The sequence below is a fragment of the Giraffa tippelskirchi genome, chromosome 13 (assembly GCF_054371585.1).
Source record: "Giraffa tippelskirchi isolate mGirTip1 chromosome 13, T2T-mGirTip1v1.2.pri, whole genome shotgun sequence".
NCBI classification, from domain to species: domain Eukaryota; kingdom Metazoa; phylum Chordata; class Mammalia; order Artiodactyla; family Giraffidae; genus Giraffa; species Giraffa tippelskirchi.
The window spans coordinates 60,365,759-60,390,195 of record NC_137287.1 but is presented as its reverse complement, the minus strand read 5'-3'; the positions used below and the strand labels follow the sequence as shown (position 1 = coordinate 60,390,195).

The window sequence follows — 24,437 nt, the reverse complement described above, 5'->3', positions numbered from 1 at the left end:
CAGAACTTGGGGATCTACTGTAATAATGACTCAGTTCTTTTGTGGCTAATAAGCAGACAAGTCAGAGTGAAGCCCCAGTTTGCGAGGTGTGACTGCTGCCGACAAAGGTTCCTGCTCACACACGCCAAGCTTAGGCCCGCCTTCTCAGCTTCATTCCTCCTTCCCGCCCCCAAATTCCCTCTTCACTGGATCCTTGCTGCTTCTGTGGCCTGAATTCTTCTTGACCTGCGCCCCCGTCTGCCAGTTTGCTCTCATCCTGGCTCCTTAAAGATCTTGCTGGTCCTTGAAGCTCACAGCTTGAGTGCTGCTTCTTCATGGAGATTTCCTGTGTGTCCCCCCCAAAATCCCCACCTCCTCCTCTCTCTCTTTTTTGTTTTTGCCTTAAATATATATTTCTTTCTTTAAAATGAAGTATAGTTGATTTACAATATTTTGTTAGTTTCTGGTGTACAGCAAACTGATTTGAAGATATATATACATATATATATAAAACTAGAGAGTAGGATTGATATATATACATATATTGGATTGATATATATATACAAATCCTAAGAAAAATTAACCCTGAATATTCATTGGAAGGACTGATGCTGAAGCTGAAGCTCCAATACTTTAGCCACCTGGTGCAAAGAACCAACTCATTGGAAAAGATCCTGATGCTGGGAAAGATTGAGGGCAGGAAGAGAAGGGGACAAAAGAGAATGAGATGGTTGGATGGCATCACCAATTCAATGGACATGAATTTGAGCAAACTCTAAGAGATAGTGAAGGACAAGGAAGCCTGGTGTGCTACAGTCCATAGGGTCCCCAAGAGTCATACATGACTGAGTGACTGAACAACAATGACAATATTTTTTTTCAGGTTCTTTTCCAATATAGTTTATTATAAGATATTGAATATAATTCCCTGTGCTATACAGTAGGTCCTTGTTTGTTTATCTGTTTTATGTATAGAAGTGTGTATCTGTTAATCCCATACTCTTAATTTATTACCCCCCCAAATTTTTGTAACTGTAGGTTTGTTTTCTGTGTCTGTGAGTCTGTTTCTGTTCTGTATATTAGTTCATTTGCATCACAGTTTAGACTCCACATATAAGTGGTATCATATGATATTTGTCTTCCTCTGTCTGAGTTACTTCACTTAGTATGATGATCTCTAGGTCCAAATGGAAAATGGCATTATTTCATTCTTTTTTATGGCTGAATAATATTCTAAGGATATATATACACCACATTTTCTTTATCCATTCATCTCTGGAGGACATTTAGGTTTGTTTCCATGTCTTGGCTATTGTAAATAGTTTTTGGAGAAGGCAATGGCAACCCACTCCAGAGTTCTTGCCTGGAAAATCCCATGGACGGAGGAGCCTGGTAGGCTGCAGTCCATGGGGTCGCACAGAGTCGGACACAACTGAAGCGACTTAGTAGTAGCAGTAGTAGATCACTGGGATGCATGTGTCTTTTCAAGTTATAGTTTTTCTCTTTTTTGGCTACATGCCTAGGAGTGGGATTGTTGAATCATATGGTAACTCTATTTTCTTTTTCTTTTTTAAAGAACTGCCATCTCTCTTTCTCTTTTTATAATGCTTGAAACATTTTGTCTGGCAGTGTAGTTGTCTCTACATCAGTCTAGCTGAGCAGGCACAAGGCCCAGGAGAGGGAGGCCCAGCCTGGAGCCTGAAGGAATACTCTGAAATGACAAGAGCTAAAGTGCACTGTTCTAGATTAGGGAGGAAGGCTCTGGGGCTCAGGGGTTGGAGGTGGGGAAGTACAGACAATTGTAGGTCAGGCTGGATTAAGACAGTAGTAAACAGCCTATCCAACCTCTGCTCCCAGCTTCAGCTCCCTCGCTCAACCATCCCTTGCACAACTGCCTAACTTGTTTCTCATGACTCAGGCCTTGACTGCCCAGGGTCTTATCATGTCTCCCAGGAATATATGCAATGTAGTGGTGGACCCCTGAAAATGGCACAATACCTGTTCCTCCCTCAGTGATCTCCTGGTGGAATTTCATGACAGTGGTGGAGAAAGCATTTGGAGTAAAGGCCTTTCCTAGGTGGCCCTGAGATTATATCACTTCGGGGACTGCCAGCTATTTCTACTCTTAAGGCTTCCCTTGATAAAGAAGGAAAAAAAAATGAAAAGAAAAAAAGATATGGACTGTGGGATGCAAAACTGAGTTAAAAAATTGAACAAAATCTTCAGTGTGGCATCCCCAGGTGGAGTCCTATGTCTTACTCATTCTCAGATATTGATTCCTCTCTTTTTTTATTTTAGTCCTTTAAAACAATTAACAGAGACTTCCTTGGTGGTCCAGTGGCTAAGACTCCACACTCCCAGTGCAGGCAGCCCAGGTTCAATCCCTGGTGAGGGAACTAGATCCCTCATGCCACCACTAAAGAGTTCGAATGCCACAACTAAAGACTTTCCATGCCACAACTAAGACCTGGTACAGCCAAATTAACTAATTAATTAAAAAAAAAAAAACCAACATCAAAACATAACTGAACATGGGCCAGTACTGGAGGTTTTCCTGTTGAGTGGACTCAAATTCTTTCCCCAAAAGTGAGTTATTTCACTACTTAGTGCCTTGATTTTCCATGTGCAGAACTGTTGGTCATGCTAGCCGTTGCCTCCTTGCTCAAAACGCCATCAGGGACATTCAAGCTGAAAAAAAGATTTAGGTTCTCTGTAAATATTTGTTAAATTTCTTGCTCCAACATACTTACTAGAAACGAGAAATACAGTGACCTGAGACTTAAGTTCCCCTTTCTAATTTTTCAACTTGGAGGAAACTACTTATTGTTTTTGTGGAAAAAAAATTCATTTGGCTCATTAAATTGTTATAATTTTCTTTTTAATAATAGGTCTGTAATAGATAGAAATTTCCCCAAATTGTGGAAAGTATGGCTTCTCATCTCACTATAATTTTGATAATTGTAGCTAACAGCTGCTCATTTAGTTGGCATCATTTGGGAGACCTGAGACTTACCTCTTTATTGTCCTCACTATAATAGTTCATGTTTTGATAGAATCTCTTCAAAATCCATTAAATATCCTTTTATCTTCCTAAACATTGTCCACTGGATATGTAATACAGTGCTACTGAGTCATCTGGGTCGCTCTGCACCATCTCCCCCAACCCGTTACCAGGCAACAGTTGGGCAGTTGGGCGGGGGGCGGGGGGGAACTATTAGTAGTCCTGTTCAGCCATTGGTCTGGCACCAGAGTGGGCCCCTCCCCCAAGCAACCAACTGTCAATGAGCGACCGTTAGTGGTCTCGCTCAGCCATTGGTCAGCACCGTAATGGCCCCTCCCCCAATCAAGCACTGTCAGTGAGCTACCATTAGTGTTCCAGCTTAGCAAAGGGTCATTGGAGTGGTGGTCGTCAGGTGGGAGAGTGAGGTAAGAGGCGGATCCTGGCCCTCTCCCAGGGACCCTCCAGCTCATCTGACCTCTGGCCGGAAGATGACTGAAGGGCCCAGAAAACAAGCTGAGGGCCGTGTCCTGCAGGCTCCAGAGCCCTCACCAGCTGCCACCCACTGGCCAGGCCCAGGACTTGAGGTGACCCTCTGCCCCACCTCTGCAACCTCATGGCAGCAGCCGGCTGCCTGGGTCACCGTCTGCGGGACCTGCCCTTCCTTCCCTTGTCACATAGGCAGGCTGAGGAGCCTGAGCACTGATTGGATCCTGCGCGCCTGGTTTTCTCAGGGATAACGGCTGGACGGGGTCTGGAGACCTGGCCCTGAGGGAGCCGCCAGCTGAGATCTGCCCCTCTCAGCCAGGACTGGACCTCATAGGGTGACGGTTGTCCCTGAGGACCATGTCCTTTCTTGTCAGAACAGAAAATAATATTCACCTGATGGAGGTTTATAGGAGCATCATTCCCTGACCGTGACCTGACCTCAGGAACACAGGCTTTGCCACCAAGATGTTTGCAACAACTCACTGGCCCCTCCCTCCCCTTCCCTAGAAAAGGGCTTTGCTGAGAGTTGTCAGGGTGTTTGGGGTTTTGGGGGGCTTGAGACATCCGTCTCCTTGCGTGGCCCTGCAGTAACCCTTTCTCTGCTCCAAACTCTGACGCTTTGGTGTTATTTGGCCTCACTGTGCATTGGATACTGGAGAAGGCAATGGCACCCCACTCCAGTATTCTTGCCTGGAGAATCCCAGGGACGGCGGAGCCTGGTGGGCTTCCGTCTATGGGGTCGCACAGAGTCGGCCACGACTGAAGCAACTTAGCAGCAGCAGCAGCATTGGATACACAGACTGTGTTTTGGTAACAGATACAGTTTAGAAGTGTCATTCCTTCAGGTTGTCATACCATTCCTGTCACACTGAGGTATAATCAGAGTGTCATTGGTAAGCCACTGTGTTGGTCATTTTGCCCTTGTGGGTGAATGGTCATGTTTTTAGGACTCTTGGGTCAACTTGGTGCCATTGCCTATTTTTGTCAATCTATCTGCTTTGAGTGCTCTGGGCTGGGAGCAGACATGAATTTTGCTAGAATATGTCTACAGTTGGATAAACTTACTCTGACCTACATGGGTCGGGAGCACTTTGTTGAAAGGGTACAGTGAACATTTGTGAACACCATCCCAGCTTGCATCACTGCCTTTTCAGCAGTCCCTGAGTTCTTTTTTTTTTTAATTTATTTTATTGAAGTATAGTTGATTTACAACGTTGTGTCAACTTCTGCTGTACAGCACGGTGATTCAGCTGTGCAAGTATATATACACACATACACACATATATATACATACACACATGCATATACATTCTTTTTCATATTCTTTTCTGTTATGGTTTATCACAGGATATTGACTATAATTCCCTGTGCTATACAAGTAGGACCTTGTTGTTTATTCATTCTACATATAATAGTTTGCTTCTACCAACCCCCAAAACCAAATCCATCCCTCCCCTATCCTCCCCTTCCTTGCCGACCATGAGTTTGTTCTCTTTGTCTGTGAATTCGTTTATGCCTCATAGATGGGTTCATTTGTGTTATATTTTAGATCCCATATATAAGTAATATATCATACGGTATTTGTCTTTCTCTTTCTGACTTACTTCACTTTGCATGATGATCTCTAGATCCAGCCATGTGGCTGCAAATGGTGGTATTATTTCATTCTTTTTTATGGCTGAGTAATATTCCATTGTATATATGTACCACATTTTCTTCATCCATTCCTCTGTGGATGGACATTTAGGTTGCTTTCATGTCTTGTCTATTGCGAATAATGCTGCTATGAACGTCGGGGTACATGTATCTGCCTATGAATTTTTAAAATTGGGACTTTGTATGATAAACTTCCTTATTGTTTAAGCCACTCTGAGTCAGCCTTTCTGCTATTTACATCAAAGAGAGTTCTAACTGACTGATAATGGAAATGAATTTAGTACTTAAACTTGACAGAAAATCTATGTTGTTACTTTAGAAGGTATCACTGGTACACTTTGTGGAAGTACATGGATGTACACTTATTCTTTAAATTGTACATATGCATTATGTGCATTTTTGTATATATGACCTTTCACTATCAGAGAGAAAATAGTTAATATCATTATCCACCCAAGTAGGCAGAATAACCAATAGCATTCATTCAAAAAATATTTATTGAATGTCTATTATTTGTCAGGTACATTCTAAGTCTTAGGGATATAGTTGGGGAAGAAGAGAAAAATCCTCATTCAAACCCAGAGGATCTACAGAAATGTCAGAGAATGATGTGTGCTATGAAGGAAAGTAAAGAAGGTTAAGGGAGGTGCAAAGAAGTGCTGTTATTTTAGGCAGTGTGGCTGGGAAGTCCTCTCTGATGAGATAACATATGAACAGAGACCTGAAGAAGTGAGGGTGAGCCTTGAAGATACTGGGGGATTCAGAAAGAGTTCTGCATGCATGGGAGCAGTGTGTTCAAAGGTCCTGAGGTAGGAGTGAGCTCAGAGCACTCTGGACAGAGCATGGAGGCAGGTGGGCTAGGGTGCAAGGAGTAGAGAAGTGGGCATCAGAAAGGAATCCAGGGATTTCCCTGGTCTAGTGGTTAGGAGTCTGCAATTCCACTGTAGGGGAGAGGGGTTCGATCCCTGATCAGAGAAATAAGATCTTGCATGCCAGGTGGTATGCCCCCGCCTCCGCAAAAACAAAAGGCAGCCAGGAAACCCAGCAATGATAAGGACTTTGATTACCTCAGAGAGAGATGGGATCTATTGGGAGGATTATGAAGGAATATTAGGACCCGAATCAGTATTCAAAAAAATCATTGTTGGGATTTGAGGCAAACAATCTGTAGAGATTAAGGACATGGGCGCTCTGACGCTGCTTGCTTCAGCAGACTTCTAAACAGCAAAAAGCACTGACCTGAAAGAAGAACACACAGGTATTGCATTTCATTTTTTGTCCCCAGAGTCATTCTGCAGGATGCCCTTCCCTCTGACGACTAGGGAGCCTGTAAACACAGCAGGAGTATGGGGAGCAGACTGACAGTGGTACCTGTGACTTTGCAGAATGTGGGAGTGCCTGCCCTGGGTATTGGGTAACCTCTGACCTGGAGGCAGCCTTGGGCAGCCAAAGCAGCAGTGAGCATGAAACTCATGGTCCTGCTGGACCCATGGGCTCTGCTTCTTCTCTTCTGTCCAACACAGCTGTACTTTAGCCCGTGGGCTGGTGCTATGTAACATGATTTCAAAATGAATACTTAACATAATGTTCTAGGAGTTGAAATGTAAAATGCTCACTTAACGTAAGCAGATTTCTTCTATGTTTTCCAAAAGGGAGAGGGCAAAGAGAAGAGGTTTGGAAGAGCATTAATAACTCTCCAGATGATCTGTGAATACTCCTTCTATGGAAGGATTAAAGGTTTCTTTGAGGCAACAGGCTAAAATGCCCCCCTGCGATGTTGCATTCAAATTAACTAATGAGATAAGCCTCCTGTTTTAGTTTCCTGTCTTGGGTTATAATTGCTGCTGCAGCCTCACTCATCATTTCCTGCAGGTTTTCCTTCTCTGGCTGTGATAAATATTAATGCCTTTAATTTTTCATTCCTCCCTTGGGCCTGGAATTCTGTGAAAAGTGAGATTTTCTTGTTCTTGAGGCTTTTTCAGCGATGAGCAATTTTCATTTTCTGTAACAGATTCTCTTAGGTTAGTTTTTAGCTTAGACCTGCACTTTGGTTTTCTTTGACTGTTTTAAAAAGACTGAGAAGCCTATAGCAGCCAGAGTTGAATTCAAGGATTTGAAGCTCATCATCGTTTCTTCTTCATTTTTTTCTCTTGAGAGTCCTTCACCTGGGTTGTCAGTTCCCTGTGATTCTAGACAGCGTTCTGTGTTTATAGGAGCATGTCTTTTACTTGCCCAGATAAAAATGTCATATCTTTCTTCAGGTTTTCAAAATATTCTTACTAAAATAAATTTAAAACATTCAGAATCCCTTCTTAATTAACCATTCTGGGGAGTATTGTTTTGGGCAAATCTAGTGACTAATCCTTGAGATATGTGGAAGCAAACATAATCATATCTTCTAGAGACTGTGGGGAAAGGCTCTCTCCTCCCTTAGAACCACAGGGCATTTGAATTAAAGATGACTTCCACTTCCCCAATCCTTCTGCACTTCACAGATGCAGAAGTGGATTTCTCAGATCTCACAGCTCTAAAGCAGCAGAGCTGGAATGTGGGATTCTGTTTATCACCAGAAGAAAGGTGACACCCTAACACTCCACCTCCCAAACTCTTCTCTCTCTATTAGGATGCACTAGTTTATTCCCTCCAATGTCAGCAATTTCATTCCAAGTACCTAAGTAACATTTAGTAATGGACAAGAAACCTAACAATCCACACAAAGGGTCTGAATGTCATAAGCCTGAGAAATTATTTCTTAAAAAAAAAAAAATTATTTATTTGGTCGTGCTGGGTCTTAGTTGCAGTACTCAGCATCCTCAATCTTCACTGCGGCGTTGGGATCTTTAGTTGTGGCATGTGAACTCTTAGTTGCAGCGTAGGACATCTAGTTTCCTGACCAGGGATTGAAACTGTCTGTGCTCCCTACAAAGGAAGCACTGAGTCTTAACCACTGGATTGCCAGGGAAGTCCTAGAAATGATTTCTTGTCCTTTGCAGCCTACAGAAAATAGCCCTTATTGTAGCTTATATAAGCTTATAGTGCTTATTGTAGGCTCCAGCCATTGCACTGTTGGTTATCTCTTTGTATCCATGTTCCTCATCTCCCCTGGGATTTTGGGGGCCCTGAAGATAAGGGCCTTATTATGAACGCTTTTCTGTACCAGAGGATGTGGCACACAGGCCTGAGCACTATTTGTATGTTCCATTGCACGTTTAAGGCCTTGTCTAGGTGTTCACTCTGGATCATGATTCCTAAGCTCAGTGCCTTCAAGGGTGGGACAGATAATGAAGTACAAGTGTAGAACCACATGAACCCTGGAAAGAGCAGAAAACCAGGACATTCTTGCTGCATCACAAACATTTGAGAAAATACTTCTGAGGCCAGACTTCCAGCTATTATGGCATGAAAAGGTCAGTAAATCCTCTCCTCCCCAAACAGCATGAAACTGGACAAAAAATTGAGAAGCATTTACTTGTGAAAAATAAATAGAGCTTTGGGCAAGAACAGCAGGGTCTGCAGCCTCTGTGTCTGCCTCCATCATCCCAGCCCTCTTCCCAGTTCTGGTCGAAATTTTATCATCAAGGGGTTGACCAGAAAAAAAGATCAAGTTCACTGCCAGAGGGTCAAATCAACGTTGGGCAATGGGTAGAAACCTGCAGCATTGACAATAACAGGAGAAACTGGCAGGAGACAAATGGGGAAAACTCCCATCTCTGCAAGTTTTGAGAATGTCTCCTAACTGGGGTAGGTGGTGAGCCAGCTACTAATTTAACAGAAAACCTTGGAATGGGAGAGCCAAAGGGTTGAAACGGACTCCCCACACATCCCTGCCGGCTTGGAAACTGCATGTGTGCAGGAGGGACCTGAGAGAGCCCAGCAGAACGTGGATGCTGTTGCTCCAGAGCCTCCCACAGTACCTGAAACATAGGAAGCGCTTCATGTACGTCGAATCCATGAGTGCTCATTGCCATATGCAGTATAGCTGAGAGTTGCTACAATTGCTTTTCAGAACAATACAGGGTATAAATAAGTATATTAATAAAAAGCCATATTATTAAATAATATATGTTGGGAGAGGGCTCAGGAGAAAAGAGCCATTAAAGATGTGGGAGCAAATCCAGGGAGAAGCGATGCATGTGGTAACAAAGCATTTGCTCACCTGGAAAAGCTCTTTCCCTGACACTCTAAATACACAGGCCTGACTCTTGGTGCTTTTCTCAGTGCAGGCTGGCTCCTTCGTGTTGTTGAAATCTTGGTTGGGAGGGGAAAAAAATTAATGTGATGTTCTTAACACAGTGTTGCAATGAGAAAATTCAGTGTAAGTGTTTGTTGTTAGGAATGGTATAATACGGTCTCAAAGACATTCCTGCCTTGATCCAGATTTCATGGCTCCATATCATTTTGCCAGGAATGATAAAGACCCAAATGTTAAGACACCTCCTCCATTGCCAGCTCTTGATCTGTAACTTCCCTAGGGAACACAATAAAGCCCAGTAGACAAGAGGTTTGCTCAGAATTTGGGGCTGATTCAGCCTGGTTCTTGGGCAGAAGACTGGCTTCATGTATGCTCTGCTGCTTGGGGCTTGTAAGACCAAGAAAGGCCTTCTCTTGAGACTGGAACAGGGCCCAGAAATATGTGAACATTTGGGTGTGTTGGGCTGGCATGAGTGACTGATGACTCCCAAAGACACCCCACTTCCCTCCTCAGGGTACAGTGGCTTCTATTTACAAGGAGGCAATGAACCTCTAGGACAAGAGACACCCAGCAAATATCTGGTGGAAAGCATCCAGCCAGGTTCCTAAAGTGCAGTCCTCCCAGGGCCTTGCAGATGTTGGGTGCTTCATCCCACCATACTCAGGTTCCCAAGAGGTACCCCAGGAGGCCAGCAACACTATATTTGTATCCCTGACCCTTTCAGTGAACCACCAAGATGCTTCTTGGACCTCAGGGGCTAGCCCCTTCCTTCTGAGGAGTGAGGTAATGTGGCGGGTGGTTACAGAGTAGCAGGGGTTTATACAACAGTAAACCGCCGCTCAGTGCCCACGGGGAAGGTCCTCTCCCTAGAGCTTTCCTTTTGATTTTCTTCCACTGCTCTTGAAGTCTAGCCAGGGTCCAACCTCATGCCTCTGTACACAATTCTGAGTTTCAGATATCTAAAGTTGGGGACCTCCTACAATATCGTGCTCAGAAAGTGGAAAGGGGGGACTTTGCTGGAGATCCAGTGGTTAGGACTCTGCACTTTCGTTGCAGGAGGTATGGGTTCAGACCTTGTCATGGAACTAACATCTCACATGCCACACAGTGAGGCCAACAAAATAAATAAATAAAAATAAACTCAAGTAAGCATCTAACAAAAAAGTGGAAGGGATAAGTAAAGAGGTCAGCAAACACATTTTCTCACTGGCAGTAAAATTCTCTGGGAGGATGCCAAGGGCAATATAAACCCAGCCCGACCGAGAAATCAAAGCATCATTTAAAAAGCAAACAAGCTTCATGGGCAAGGATTTCTACTCCCTTGTTAAAGGCAACTTTAGGACTAGACAAAACAAACAGCAGTGGAGGAGGGTTATTAAATGCGAACTTGTGTGTCCTATACAGAAATATTTCTACTTGATCACTCGGTCTGTCTCTCTCTCTCCCCCTCTTGATATTCTGTATAAGGATCAATGGAGGAACTTGTTGAAATTGCAAATACCTGCATTCCTCCAAACCATGAGGTTCTGCTTCACCAGGTCTGGTATGAAACATTCCAGGTGATTCTAATATGCATGGCCCTAGAAGGAAATTCTGACAATCATTGATGATTGTTTCTGAGCTACCAAAGTGAAGACAGCTTTAGTCCACTCTTGGACTCTAATGAGTAGGACCCTCATACTTCTTTTGATTTCCTGCAGTGCCTCTCTCTACAAAATTTTATTAGGTGCAGAGTAGTTCTCTAATAAAAAAATAATTATTTTTGTTATACAGCATCATGTTATATAATGCTGACTCTAAACATGTTGAATCCAATGCCTTTTGTATGTAGCAATCTAGTTTTCCCAGTTAGGCTTCCCTGGTGGCTCAAATGGTAAAGAATCTGCCTGCAATGCAGGAGACCTGGGTTCAATCCCTGGGTCGGGAAGATCCCATGCAGAAGGACTGGCAACCTGCTCCAGTATTCTTTCCTGGAGAACTCCATGAACAGAGGAGCCTGATGGGCTACAGTCTTTAGAATCGCAAAGAATCAGATACAACTGAAGCAACTTAGCAGCAGCAGCATGCCAATACTATCCTGTTTTGATGGCTGTTGCTCATAGTATAGTTTGAAATCAAGAAGCATGATGCCTCCAGCTTTGTTCTTCTTTGTCAAGCTTGCTTTGGCTATTTGGAATCTTTCTTGGTTCTATACAAATTTTAGGATTATTTGTTCTATTTCTGTGGAAAATGTCATTGGAATTTTGATAGGGATTGTATTAAATCTCAAGGTGGCTTTGAGTAGTATTAACAATATTAGTTTTTCTAATCCATGAGCGTGGAATATCCTTCCATTTATTTGTAGCATCTTCAGTTTCTTTCATCAGTATCTTCTAGTTTTCGGGGTACAGGTCTTTCACTGTCAAGGGGAATTCTCAAGTTCCCATTCTTCATCCTTGCTTTTCTGCCTCTTCATTCTCTCTCTTTCTCTGTTAAGAATTCTTTCTCCTTGACCTTTCTTCCTTTTGTAATCCTTTCACTAATTGTAAAGAGCTCTCCAAGCAAAGCCAGAAACTTCGAACCAAGATAAGCCTTTCCTTGCCAAGAGCTCACTGATTCATTCACTCATTTGTTAACTCCACAAATAATGGTTGAATGCCTACTTTATGCCAGACATGTCCTTAAAATGAGAGGTACAGAGGTGAAGAAGACAGGAAAGGTGCCTGCTCTCATGACACTGATAATTGTAGTGCAAGAAAATAGACAAGAGAAGGAGAGAAAAGAGCAGAGGAAAGAAAGAAAATCAGAGTTGTAACTGCTGAGAAGAGAATTAAAGTGAGATGGTGGATGGTGTGACCAGAGGACTCCAGACTGGGTGGTTAGGAAAGAGTCATCTCAGATTAAACATCTGAGAATCATCTCAATGTCAAGCAATCATTATGCTAATATCAGAAAGATGTGCATTCAGCCAAGAGGGACTATGTGCTCAGGGAGTTTAAGATCAGACCAAATGAAATACAATTAATGGTATAATTTTGTGCCGCCACTGAGTACATTTTCAAAAATTCTTATTTCTCTTTTTCATATCTCCATTAAAATGGACTATTCAGAATCATAGCCAACCATGGAGAAATGGAGTTTAGCAAGTAAGAGAGCCTACTGAGAAATGTTAGCTACTGAACAGAATAGTCAGTTGTGATAAATTTTCTTTCCACAGTAATTTGCCACCCTTCCTAGGTGGGAACTCTGACTTTTCTTACTCTCAGAGTAGAAAAGAAGAAGAAAAAACCCAAGCCCAACCCAAAACATTCCATCTCACCCCAAATAGTAATAATCGCTATTACTCACCAGCTCCAGCCATGAAAGAGGAGATTGCCATCAGGGTACGAGGTCATTAAATTCTGTACTGATTGGAGCAAAGGAACAGAGAAGAGGTGAAGTTTTTGGAAAGAATGCTCCAGGAATTACACCCTTCCTCCTTTGTTGTTTAGAGCAAACTTGCAATAAAATACTAAAGATATACGTTATAAATTGTTTGACCAATACACAAGCTGTGGACTGGATTGTCACTCCCAAATTCATGTGAAGTCCCAAACCCCTCATGTGGCTGAATTGGAGATGGGGGCCTTCAAGGTGGTGATTGAGGTTAAAGGGGGTCATAAGAGTGGAGCCCTGATTCCATGGGGCTGGTGCCCTTATAAGCAGAGGAAGAAATACCGGAGATCTCTCTCTGCCATGTGAGGACTCAAGGAGAAGGCAGCCATCTGTAAGTAAGGAAGAAAAGCACTCGCCAGGACCGGACCATGCTTGCTCCTTGACCTTGGACTTCCAGCCTCTAGAACTCTAAGAAAAGAAATTTCTGTTGTTTAAGCACCCTAGTCCATGGTATTGGGTTGGCAAAAAAGTTTTTTTGGGTTTTTCCATTATGGAAATATTTTGTTATGCTGCCTAAGCAGACTAAGACATCACTCACCTCCCACTGGTACAGAGATGGTGCAGTAAAAGGAGTGAAGGAACATGATTCCCATATCCCTGGTCCAGGGCTGGAAAAGTATCTAATGAGATCATGGTGCCTCAAATTAAAAAAAAAAAATTTAATTTTCATAACTTGTAACTAATGTAGTATTTAAAGAGAAAGTTTAATAATTTAAAAAAAATTTTTTTCACTTACAGAAAGCTATTTGAAATGTTTGTTGAGTAAATAAATGAATCTACGAAAATGATACCATAATATGACTCCACAATAGATAAGACCTATACGTTTATGTTTTTCCGCCAGTATCAAGGTCAGCTTTATGTTGGACCAAGACTGGACCTGTATTAAGCAGGTGTATATCAAGAGCAGAGTCCAATGTCAGGGTGCAGGATGACTTTAGGGGACCCCAAGCACTTTTGACTTGATGGGCTCCTTCCTCCATGAAAAAAATTTTAAATTATATTTTATGATGACATTCTTCTGATTTTAGAAGAAATGAACATGAAAACATTTTTTGTGAGCTGGTGAAAGTATCGTGTGCCCTGACAGAGGTTCCTTCTCTGCATCTGGAGTCTGAGTCCTGTTTCCATCACTTCTTAGCTGTGAGATTTGGGAAGAAGCCCTTGACATCCTTATCTATAAAAATGAGATGACGGAAGGTATAGCAATATGGAGAAAAATCTTCTTTGTTAGCAAGAAACTTGTTTGATGGAGGGGTTCTTGGATAAGAGTCTCAGAATGGGGTGCCCTGGAGGGGTCATGCTGCCTCACAAGGAGTGCGGGCGGAGTGAGCTGGAGCCAAAGACAGAAGAATCTGCCCCTCCCCCACCAGGCCTGGCCAAGGAACTTTGGGCTCAAGGACAGAAACGTCAAAGCCAGAGTCTTTGGAAGAAGCTTATCTTCATCTGCTCAGATCATCCTCAACAATATTCCCATTTCCCTTTAACGCTTTCTGAGCGCTGAATCTATGTTATGGGAGAGAAGGGTGCTGAGCTCAGCTCCGAGGGCCTGGGTCTAGCACAGAAGCAGCTTCCCCCTTCCCCTGCCCCGAGTTATGTGGGAAGCTCTTGGCCCAGTGTCTGAGAGCTCTCAGTACACACTGCCCTCCGATGTGAGCAGCCCAAGGCAGATGTGAAAACACGGTTCTGGCCTCATTCGCAGGATCAGTACTATGTTTAGCTAATAAACTAACTGGCTAGATGATTGTCCAGAGCAGAGCTTCTCAATTCAATTGGCCATTATCTTGTTCCTCCCTCCTCCCCAGAAGACATTTGGCAAAGTCTGGAGACAATTTTGGTTGTCACAGCTGGCCGGGGAGGGTGCTATGGGCATCTAGCAGACAGAAGCTGTATTGCACAGACAGCTCCATGACAAAACCTCATCTGGCCCTGAATATCCACAGCGCCATGCTTGAGAACCCTGATATGGAGCGTTTCCTCTGATGACCACCCAGAATGAAAAATCAGGGAGCAGTCTTTATACCACACTATGAGGTCAGCTTTTTCATACTGTTCATGGGGTTCTCAAGGTAAGAATACTGAAGTGGTTTGCCATTCCCTTCTCTAGTGGACCACATTCTGTCAGGCCTCTCCACCATGACCTGGCCATCTTGCGTGGCCCCACATGGCGTGGCTTAGTTTCATTGAGTTAGAAAAGGCTGTGGTCCATCTCAGCAGTGGCCACAGGACTGGAAAAGGTCAGTTTGCATTCCAATCCCAAAGAAAGGCAATGCCAAAGAATGCTCAAACTACCGCACAATTGCACTCGTCTCACACGCTAGTACAGTAATGCTCAAAATTCTCCAAGCCAGGCTTCAGCAATATGTGAACTGTGAACTTCCAGATGTTCAAGCTGGTTTTAGAAAAGGCAGAGGAACCAGAGATCAAATTGCCAACATCCGCTGGATCATTGAAAAAGCAAGAGAGTTCCAGAAAAACATCTATTTCTGCTTCATTGACTATGCCAAAGCCTTTGACTGTGTGGATCACAATAAACAGTGGAAAATTCTTAAAGAGATGGGAATACCAGACCACCTGACCTGCCTCTTGATAAACCTGTATGCGGGTCAGGAAGCAACAGTTAGAACTGGACATGAAAATGATGAAAATGAAAATGTCTTCATCAAGACTCAAACATCACAGTTCAAAAGCATCAATTCTTTGGCGCTCAGCCTTCTTTATGGTCCAACTCTCACATCCACACACGACTACTGGCAAAACCATAGCTTAGACTAGACAGACCTTTGTCGGCAAAGTAATATCTCTGCTTTTTAATATGTTGTCTAGGCTTGTTATAGCTTTTCTTCCAAGGAGCAAGAGTCTTTTAATTTCATGGCTGCAGTCACCATCTTCAGTGATTTTGGAGCCCAGCAAAATAAAATCTGTCACTGTTTCCACTCTTTTCCCATCTATTTGCCATGAAGTGATGGGACCAATGCCATGATCTTGGTTTTTTGAATGTTGAGTTTTAAGCCAGCTCTTTCACTGTCCTCTTTCACTTTCATCAAGAGGCTCTTTAGTTTTCTTCACTTTCTGCCATAAGGGTGGTATCACCTGCATATTTGAGGTTATTGATATGTTTCCCGGCAATCTTGATTCTAGCTTGTGAGTCATCCAGCCCGGCATTTTGCATCATGTACTCTGCATATAAGTTAAATAAGCAGGGTGACAATATACAGCCTTGACATACTCCTTTCCCAGTTTGGAACCTGTCCATTGTTCCATTTCTGGTTCTAACTGTTGCTTCTTGACCTGCATACAGATTTTTCAGGAGGCAAGTAAGGCTCTAGGTCTGGCTCTAAGTGAGTGATCACACCATTGTGGTCATCTGGGTCATTAAGATCTTTTTTGTATAGTTCTTCTGTGTATTCTTGCTACCTCTTCTTAATATCTTCTGCTTCTGTTAGGTCCATACCATTTCTGTCCTTTATTGTGCCCATCTTTGCATGAAATTTTCTTTTGGTATCTCTAATTTTCTTGAAGAGATCTCTAGTCTTTCCTGTTCTATTGTTCTCATCTATTTCTTTGTATTAATCACTTAGGAAGGCTTTCTTATTTCTCATTGCTATTCTTTGGAACTCTGGATTCAAATGGGTATTTCTTTCCTTTTCTCCTTTGTCTTTCATTTCTCTTCTTTTCTCTGCTACTTGTAAGGTCTCCTCAAACAACCATTTTGCCTTTTTGCATTTCTTTTTCTTGGGGATGGTCTTGATCACTGCCTCCTGAACAATGTCATGAACCTCCATCCATAGTTCTTCAGGCACTCTGCCTATCAGATGGATCTAATCCCTTGAATCTATTTGTCACCTCCACTGTATAATCATAAGGAATTTGATTTAGGTCATACCTGAATGGTCTAGTGGTTTTCCCTACTTTCTTCAATTTAAGTCTGAATTTTGCAATAAGGAGTTCATGATCAGAGCCACAGTCAGCTCCTGGCCTTGCTTTTGCTGACTGTATAGAGTTTCTCCATCTTTGGCTGTGAAGAATATAATCAATATTATTTTGGTATTGACCGTCTGGTGATGTCCATGTCTAGAGTCGTCTCTTGTGTTGTTGGAAGAGGGTGTTTGCTATGACCAGTGCATTCTCTTGGCACAACTCTGTTAGCCTTTGCCCTGATTCATTTTGTACTCCAAGGCCAAACTTGTCTGTTACTCCAGGTATCTCTTGACTTCCTACTTTTGCATTCCAGTCCCCTATGATGAAAAAAACATCTTTTTTTGGTGTTAGTTCTAGAAGGTCTTGTAGGTCTCCATAGAACTTACGGCTGCTTAGTTCTTTGGCCCATTTTTTGATTGGGTCATTTATTTTTCTGGAATTCAGCTGCAGGAGTTGCTTGTATATTTTTGAGATCAATTGTTTGTCTGTTGCTTCGTTTGTTATTATTTTCTCCCATTCTGAAGGCTGTCTTTTCACCTTGCTTATAGTTTCCTTTGTTGTGCAAAAGCTTTTAATTTTAATTAGGTCCCATTTGTTTATTTTTGCTTTTATTTCCAATATTCTGGGAGGTGGGTCATGGAGGATCCTGCTGTGATTTATGTCGGAGAGTGTTTTGCCTATGTTTTCCTCTAGGAGTTCTATAGTTTCTGGTCTTATCAAAAAAAATGGGCCAAAGAACTAAACAGACATTTCTCCAAAGAAGAAATACAGATGGCTAACAAACACATGAAAAGATGCTCAACATCACTCATTATTAGAGAAATGCAAATCAAAACCACAATGAGGTATCATTTCACACCAGTCAGAATGGCTGCTATCCAAAAGTCTACAAGCAATAAATGCTGGAGAGGGTGTGGAGAAAAGGGAACCCTCTTACACTGTTGGTGGGAATGCAAACTAGTACAGCCACTATGCAGAACAGTGTGGAGATTCCTTAAAATACTGGGAATAGAACTGCCATATGACCCAGCAATCCCACTGCTGGGCATACACACCGAGGAAACCAGAATTGAAAGAGACGTGTGTACCCCAATGTTCATCGCAGCACTGTTTACAATAGCCAGGACATGGAAGCAACCTAGATGTCCATCAGCAGACGAATGGATAAGGAAGCTGTGGTACATATACACAATGGAATATTACTCAGCCATTAAAAAAAATACATTTGAATCGGTTCTACTGAGATGGATGAAACTGGAGCCCATTATACAGAGTGAAGTAAGCCAGAAAGAAAAACAACAATACAGTATACTAATGCATATATATGGAATTTGAAAGATGGTAACGATAACCCTATATGCGAGACAGAATAAGAGACACAGATGAATAGAACAATGTTATGGACTCTGAGGGAGAAGGTGAGGGTGGGACGTTCTGGGAGAATAGCATTGAAACATGTATATTATCATATGTGAAACAGAACACCATTCCATGTTCGATGCATGAGACAAGGGCTCAGGGCCGGGGCAATGGGATGACCCAGAGGAATGGGATGGGGAGGGAGGTGGGAGGGGGGCTCAGGATGGGGAACACATGTAAACCCATGGCTGATTCATGTCAATGTATGGCAAAAACTATTACAGTATTGTAAAGTAATTAGCCCCCAAGTAAAATAAATAAATTTATTAAAAAAAAAAAAAATAAGAACTTACGGCTGCATTTAGGCCACTGAGATTTCTATCTAGAGCTAAGCTACTAGTGCCCTCTGGTGGAGACGTTTGGAACTGCTGCCTTAAGTGCTGAGACTAAAAGAGTAATTCAACAGTGGTCTTATGCCAGGTGATCACACCAGGACTCCCTCCCTTTACTGGATTCTTGGAACTCTCTTCGCCCCTCCCTTGGGCTGGCATCTCAGCCTGAGTTTTCTCGGAAAGCAGAGCCTGAGCCCAGGTCTGCATGGAGGTAGTTATTTTGGGAAGTGATCCCTCGGAACTTGAGGGAAAGACATGGCGGGGGGGGGGGGTTGTTGTGAGATGAGAGAACATGTGCTTGCTTGTCGTCGCTCGCCCTGGTGCTAGTGCAGGGCTCCTGAGACTCTTGGAATATCCTGGGTGACAGCAGCGTTTTCTGTTCTGAGGAGGCGGCTCTGGGATCCACTTCAGCATAGTCAGGGGTTGGCTGGGAGGAGCAGGGATGGGGCGGGCAGCACAAAATTGGCCATAACGGCTGTGAAAGCTGGGCCATGAGTACTAGGGTAGTTTATTACTCATCCTCTTGATTTTTCCCTATGTTTGAAATTGTTCATAATAATTTAAAAAATCCTTTTTTGGGGAAAAATAGTCATCCAGGCTAGATTCATGAATCTGGTGGTAGGGAAGATGGAGGAGATTGTATGAAGGTTGACATTGATACTGATGAATGACAAGAGCCTCAGAGGTCCCCAGATGCTTTCCTGAAGCATTGCTGTGAGCAGACAGTGCATGTGAGGGGCAAGATAAACAGTCCGTTAAGGAAACGAGACACTTGCACCAATACCTGCTGGTTCCAGACTTTTCCAAGGTGAACTTGTCATTCATGGTGAGAGCTTGTCATCTCTGAGAAGTGAATCCTAGTGATCATTTCACCAGCAAGTTCTCTGTAGTTCATTTTAAAAAGAAACAGAGAATCAAACCTGAAGTATGTCTTTAAAGGGATGGGGAGCGCCATGCTGGAAGCTGGCTGGTTGTCTGAAGTCAGTGCCAGAGCCCCAGGGCAGCTGTCAGCCCAGAGGAGTGTTTAAGTGGGATTATCTGAGCTCCTTGCTACTGCAGGGATGGATGTTTTCTAAGTGGAACCTCTTCTCCTCACAGTGATCAGGTGAGTCGCCAAGTAAAATCGTGGTCACAAAGAACATCACCAGGCCCCTAATGAGAAGCTGTTGACAGAAAAGTCGCTCTGACATTCATCAAAACGCCAATAAATGTCAAGGGAGGGACTAGAGACACAGCAGCTCATAAATTCTTTCTCCAGGGGCCTCTAGAGCAGAGTTTCGGGAGGAAGCACTTGCTCTGCCTTTCTCCTGAATGGTGCTAAGGAAACTTCCGGAAAGCTTGGAACATTCATGGGGTGGTTCACCCTGATGGTCTGGAGGGGATATCACTAGGAGGGGGCACCCCAACTTTCGGTCAGAGCATCCTGTGTTGGGTACCAAGACTGGCTAGGTCTGTATCTCTTTAGTCATTTAGACCTTGTCTGTGTGATGTCAGTTTGTAAGGTAGCTGGGTGCTGAGATCCTTCCTGACTTGAAATGCTAAAGCTTCACATAGAAGGATCCATCTGCTCATGAATAAGTCAGAATTTATTTTTCCTCTTGATTCCTGTAGTACTTATTGCCTGTGGTGTTCATTTGGCAACCGGCATGGTGGCCTCATTGTAAGATGTGTTCCATGGCTAAATCCTTCTTCTACTTTTTTTGTGAGGGGAGGGGGTGTTCTTCACCTCTTGCCAACCAACCATAAACTTTTTCTCTCTCTGTTTTATCACCAGAAGTGTAAGCATTTGGAGGCCAAAGCATGTGTCAGCTATGCTTTAAAGAAAGCAAATGGACTTTTTGGAACCCCCTGGGTCTGGTTTCATCCAATGTGACTCCTGAATACTAACCTACACAGAAACTCTATAAACTTTCCTGGACATACAGAGAAAACATGGATTTAATTCACGTTCTGTTCTACCGCTTAACTTTACAAAACTGATTTAGAAAATATGGTCCGAGAATTTTTAAGAAATTTCTCACGTCTGTATCTTGAGCTTGGATGGGGTTGGGGGGGAACTGTGCCCTGGCCACATTGAACTGGATCCAGCACATCTCATGGGAGATCTGCTCCATGCTGGGCAGCGTCCAGGCTCTGAGAAATAAACGACAAACAAGACTGATGTGGCCTGCAGTGTTGGAGCGCAGGGGGCATGATACACTAGACTGTGAGTTAAAATAATAATTCAGCGTGCTTCCTGCACAACAAAAGTATCTACAAAGTGATGGGATGTTGCCTTCACCTAAAAGCCTATACAAGGGGTGGCCCCCCGACCCCTGGATTTCAGACCCAACCCTACCCCCTACTGGCTGTGTGATGACAGGCACGTCACCTAGTACCTTTGTGTTTCTTTTCTGTAGAATAGGGTTCATAAAGCCTAGTGCACAGAGATTTTGAGAGGATTCATGTATTAACATCCATAAAATGCTTCAATGGTGCCTGGCACAGAGCAATTGCTACATCAATCAAAGCACTGGTAAGCTTTAAATCACACAACACTTTGACCCATACATTTCCCCTCCTCCCCTTTCTAAATTCCTAGAAATTTCTTCAAGTGGCAAGTACCACCTCAATACAAAATTTGGTAAGGTATATATTGAAAACATACAACATAAAAGCGAGAGACTTCTTAAATGTGTAGACAAATACCTGCAAATTGGTTTTGGGGTCAAAGCTGAGACATCATTATAAAATCAATGAAGACGTCAGGGTACATCCATGGTGGGAACATAAACCCCACAACACTGGACTCACCCAGCCCCTAGTCTTCCTCCCTGCCTTGCCGGTGGCAACAGCCACCTCCCCCTCCCCCAGGGAGCCAGAGAGGGCCAGGCCATCCCACCAAGACACCCTACAGGTCCAGGATGGCCTGCCAGTTTCTCAGGGGGCCTCTGTTTGGAACCTTAAAGATACACTTGGGGTTCCAGACCATGAAAGGAAAACCCTTGCATGACTGAAATTTCACAAATATATTAATGGCAACAGGTCAACTTCAATAAGGTTGAATTGAACTCTGGCCTCTTGATGACTGCAAGGAAAGAATACTCATTCATTAATCAAATATTTTAAAACAATTTAAAAGCTTAGTGCAGTGGGTTTGCAGAAAACAGGAAAGGGGGGGGCCCTAGACAAAACTAGGTTTCCCTGGTGGATTAGTCGGTAAAGAATCTGCCTGTAATGTAGGAGACCCAAGTTCAATCCCTGGGTTGGGAAGATCCCCTGGAGAAGGAAATGGCAACCCACTCCAGTATTCTTGCCAGGGGAAATCTCATGGACACGGGACATACGAAGCTGGCATGCCATAGTCCATGGGGTTGCAAGAGTCAGACACGACTTAGTGACTAAACCACCACCAGACAAAACTAAGGTGATTGCCAGTTTCGATAGAGCTCTGCCCACCAAGCTAGCCAGACACCTTTAAAAGGTTCAGGTGTGGCTCCCAAGAACTGAGGATATGTGATGGAGTTCTTGTTCTCCAGGGCAGTCAGGTGTTTTCACTCTTTGCCACTTCCAGGGAAAAGTACATCTTCTCCATTTGTAGAAGAGCATTTTCTTTGGGCAAAGCTACCTGTTTTCAGGTCTTGTGGCAAGTTTCCAATCCAGTGCTGCAGAATCCACAATGTCACAACCAGCAGGACAAAAGGGTACACGCAGCATTTTTATAGAAGAGGACCTGGGCGCTGAAAGAGGCCCCGCCACCCGCACCGTCACACGGCTGGTTCGTGGCAAACCTGGGACTTGAACTTGGTGTTTTTCGAGGTCAAACCTGTGCTTTCCCCGGAATTCCCTTGGTAAGCAAAGCTGTGTTGCTGCACTCCGCAGTTTCTGATTGGTTTCCTTTGAGTGCGTCGGTTGTCTGTCTCTCTTGGCTGGAACAGCGATCTTTTTGGTACATTGAGGAGAAAAGAAACACGTATGGTGTCGGGGGCAGGGGATCCACAGTCAGCTAGATGCTGGTTTGACTGTGGCCACTGCCTTCACTTCTCTGAGCCTCTCACCTACCAGGGCAGCAGAGAGAGCTCCTTCCTAGGCTAGCCTGGCTCAGCACATCTGGTGGGTCTCTGCACAGTCCCTGAGGGAAAATTAATCACGTATCCGCGCTGTTTTCTCTGGAGCTCAGGCCGGGTGGGAGCAGATGCCCCTTTCACTGACTTTCCAGCCCCGTCCCCTCCCTGTGCGGGAACCATTGAGCAGCGGATGGTGCAGAAGGAAAGGTGAACACACATTTTCCAAAAGCGGTCGTCATGTGTGCCGACCAGAGAGCTTTCTTTTTTTTTTTTTTTTTTATAAATTTATTTTAGTTGGGGGCTAATTACTTTACAATATTGTAATAGTTTTTGCCATACATTGACATGAATCAGCCATGGGTTTACATGTGTTCCCCTTCCTGGACCCCCCACCCACCTCCCTCCCCATCCCATCCTTCTGGATCATCCCATTGCCCCGGCCCTGAGCCCTTGTCACATGCATCGAACATGGAATGGTGTTCTGTTTCACATATGATAATATACATGTTTCAATGCTATTCTCCCAGAACGTCCCACCCTCACCTTCTCCCTCAGAGTCCATAAAATTGTTCCATGCATCTGTGTCTCTTATTCTGTCTCGCATATAGGGTTATCGTTACCATCTTTCAAATTCCATATATATGCATTAGTATACTGTATTGTTGTTTTTCTTTCTGGCTTACTTCACTCTGTATAATGGGCTCCAGTTTCATCCATCTCAGTAGAACCGATTCAAATGTATTTTTTTTAATGGCTGAGTAATATTCCATTGTGTATATGTACCACAGCTTCCTTATCCATTCGTCTGCTGATGGACATCTAGGTTGCTTCCATGTCCTGGCTATTGTAAACAGTGCTGCGATGAACATTGGGGTACACGCGTCTCTTTCAATTCTGGTTTCCTCGGTGTATATGCCCAGCAGTGTGATTGCTGGGTCATATGGCAGTTCTATTTCCAGTTTTTTAAGGAATCTCCACACTGTTCTCCATAGTGGCTGTACTAGTTTGCATTCCCACCAACAGTGTAAGAGGGTTCCCTTTTCTCCACACCCTCTCCAGCATTTATTGCTTGTAGACTTTTGGATAGCAGCCATTCTGACTGGTGTGAAATGATACCTCATTGTGGTTTTGATTTGCATTTCTCTAATAATGAGTGATGTTGAGCATCTTTTCATGTGTTTGTTAGCCATCTGTATTTCTTCTTTGGAGAAATATCTGTTTAGTTCTTTGGCCCATTTTTTGATTGGGTCGTTTATTTTTCGGGAATTCAGCTGCAGAAGTTGCTTGTATATTTTTGATATTAATTGTTTGTCTGTTGCTTCATTTGCTATTATTTTCTCCCATTCTGAAGGCTGTCTTTTCACCTTGTTTATAGTTTCCTTTGTTGTGCAAAAGCTTTTAATTTTAATTAGGTCCCATTTGTTTATTTTTGCTTTTATTTCCAATATTCTGGGAGGTGGGTCATGGAGGATCCTGCTGTGATTTATGTCGGAGAGTGTTTTGCCTATGTTTTCCTCTAGGAGTTTTATTGTTTCTGGTCTTACGTTTAGATCTTTAATCCATTTTGAGTTTATTTTTGTGTACGGTGTTAGGAAGTGTTCTAGTTTCATTCTTTTACAAGTGGTTGACCAGTTTTCCCAGCACCACTTGTTAAAGAGATTGTCTTTTCTCCATTGTATATTCTTGCCTTCTTTGTCGAAGATAAGGTGTCCATATGTGCGTGGGTTTATCTCTGGGCTTTCTATTTTGTTCCATTGATCTATATTTCTATCTTTGTGCCAGTACCATACTGTCTTGATGACTGTGGCTTTGTAGTAGAGCCTGAAGTCAGGCAGGTTGATTCCTCCAGTTCCATTCTTCTTCCTCAAGATTGCTTTGGCTATTCGAGGTTTCTTATATTTCCATACAAATTGTGAGATGATTTGTTCTAGTTCTGTGAAAAATACCATTGGTAGCTTGATAGGGATTGCATTGAATCTATAGATTGCTTT

At 43.2% G+C, this 24,437-nt stretch overlaps 1 protein-coding gene and 1 long non-coding RNA gene across 2 annotated transcripts in view; one reads left to right on the top strand and one right to left on the bottom strand.

Annotated features, from left to right (window-relative positions):
* PROSER2 (proline and serine rich 2) overlaps positions 1-3,140 on the bottom strand; it is a 60,519-nt gene extending 57,379 nt beyond the window's left edge. Inside the window, exons 1-2 of the mRNA XM_081554073.1 lie at positions 2,993-3,140; positions 2,506-2,667 (exon numbers count right to left, since the gene is read on the bottom strand). The gene's annotated coding sequence lies outside the window, so the exon portion shown is untranslated. The remainder of the gene's footprint in view (positions 1-2,505; positions 2,668-2,992) is intronic.
* A 232-nt stretch (positions 3,141-3,372) lies between these two features.
* Positions 3,373-20,555, top strand: LOC145531499 (uncharacterized). Its single transcript, XR_014072487.1, has 2 exons — positions 3,373-3,564; positions 20,175-20,555. It is a non-coding gene; the product is annotated as an uncharacterized LOC145531499 (long non-coding RNA).
* Positions 20,556-24,437: the final 3,882 nt, after the last annotated feature.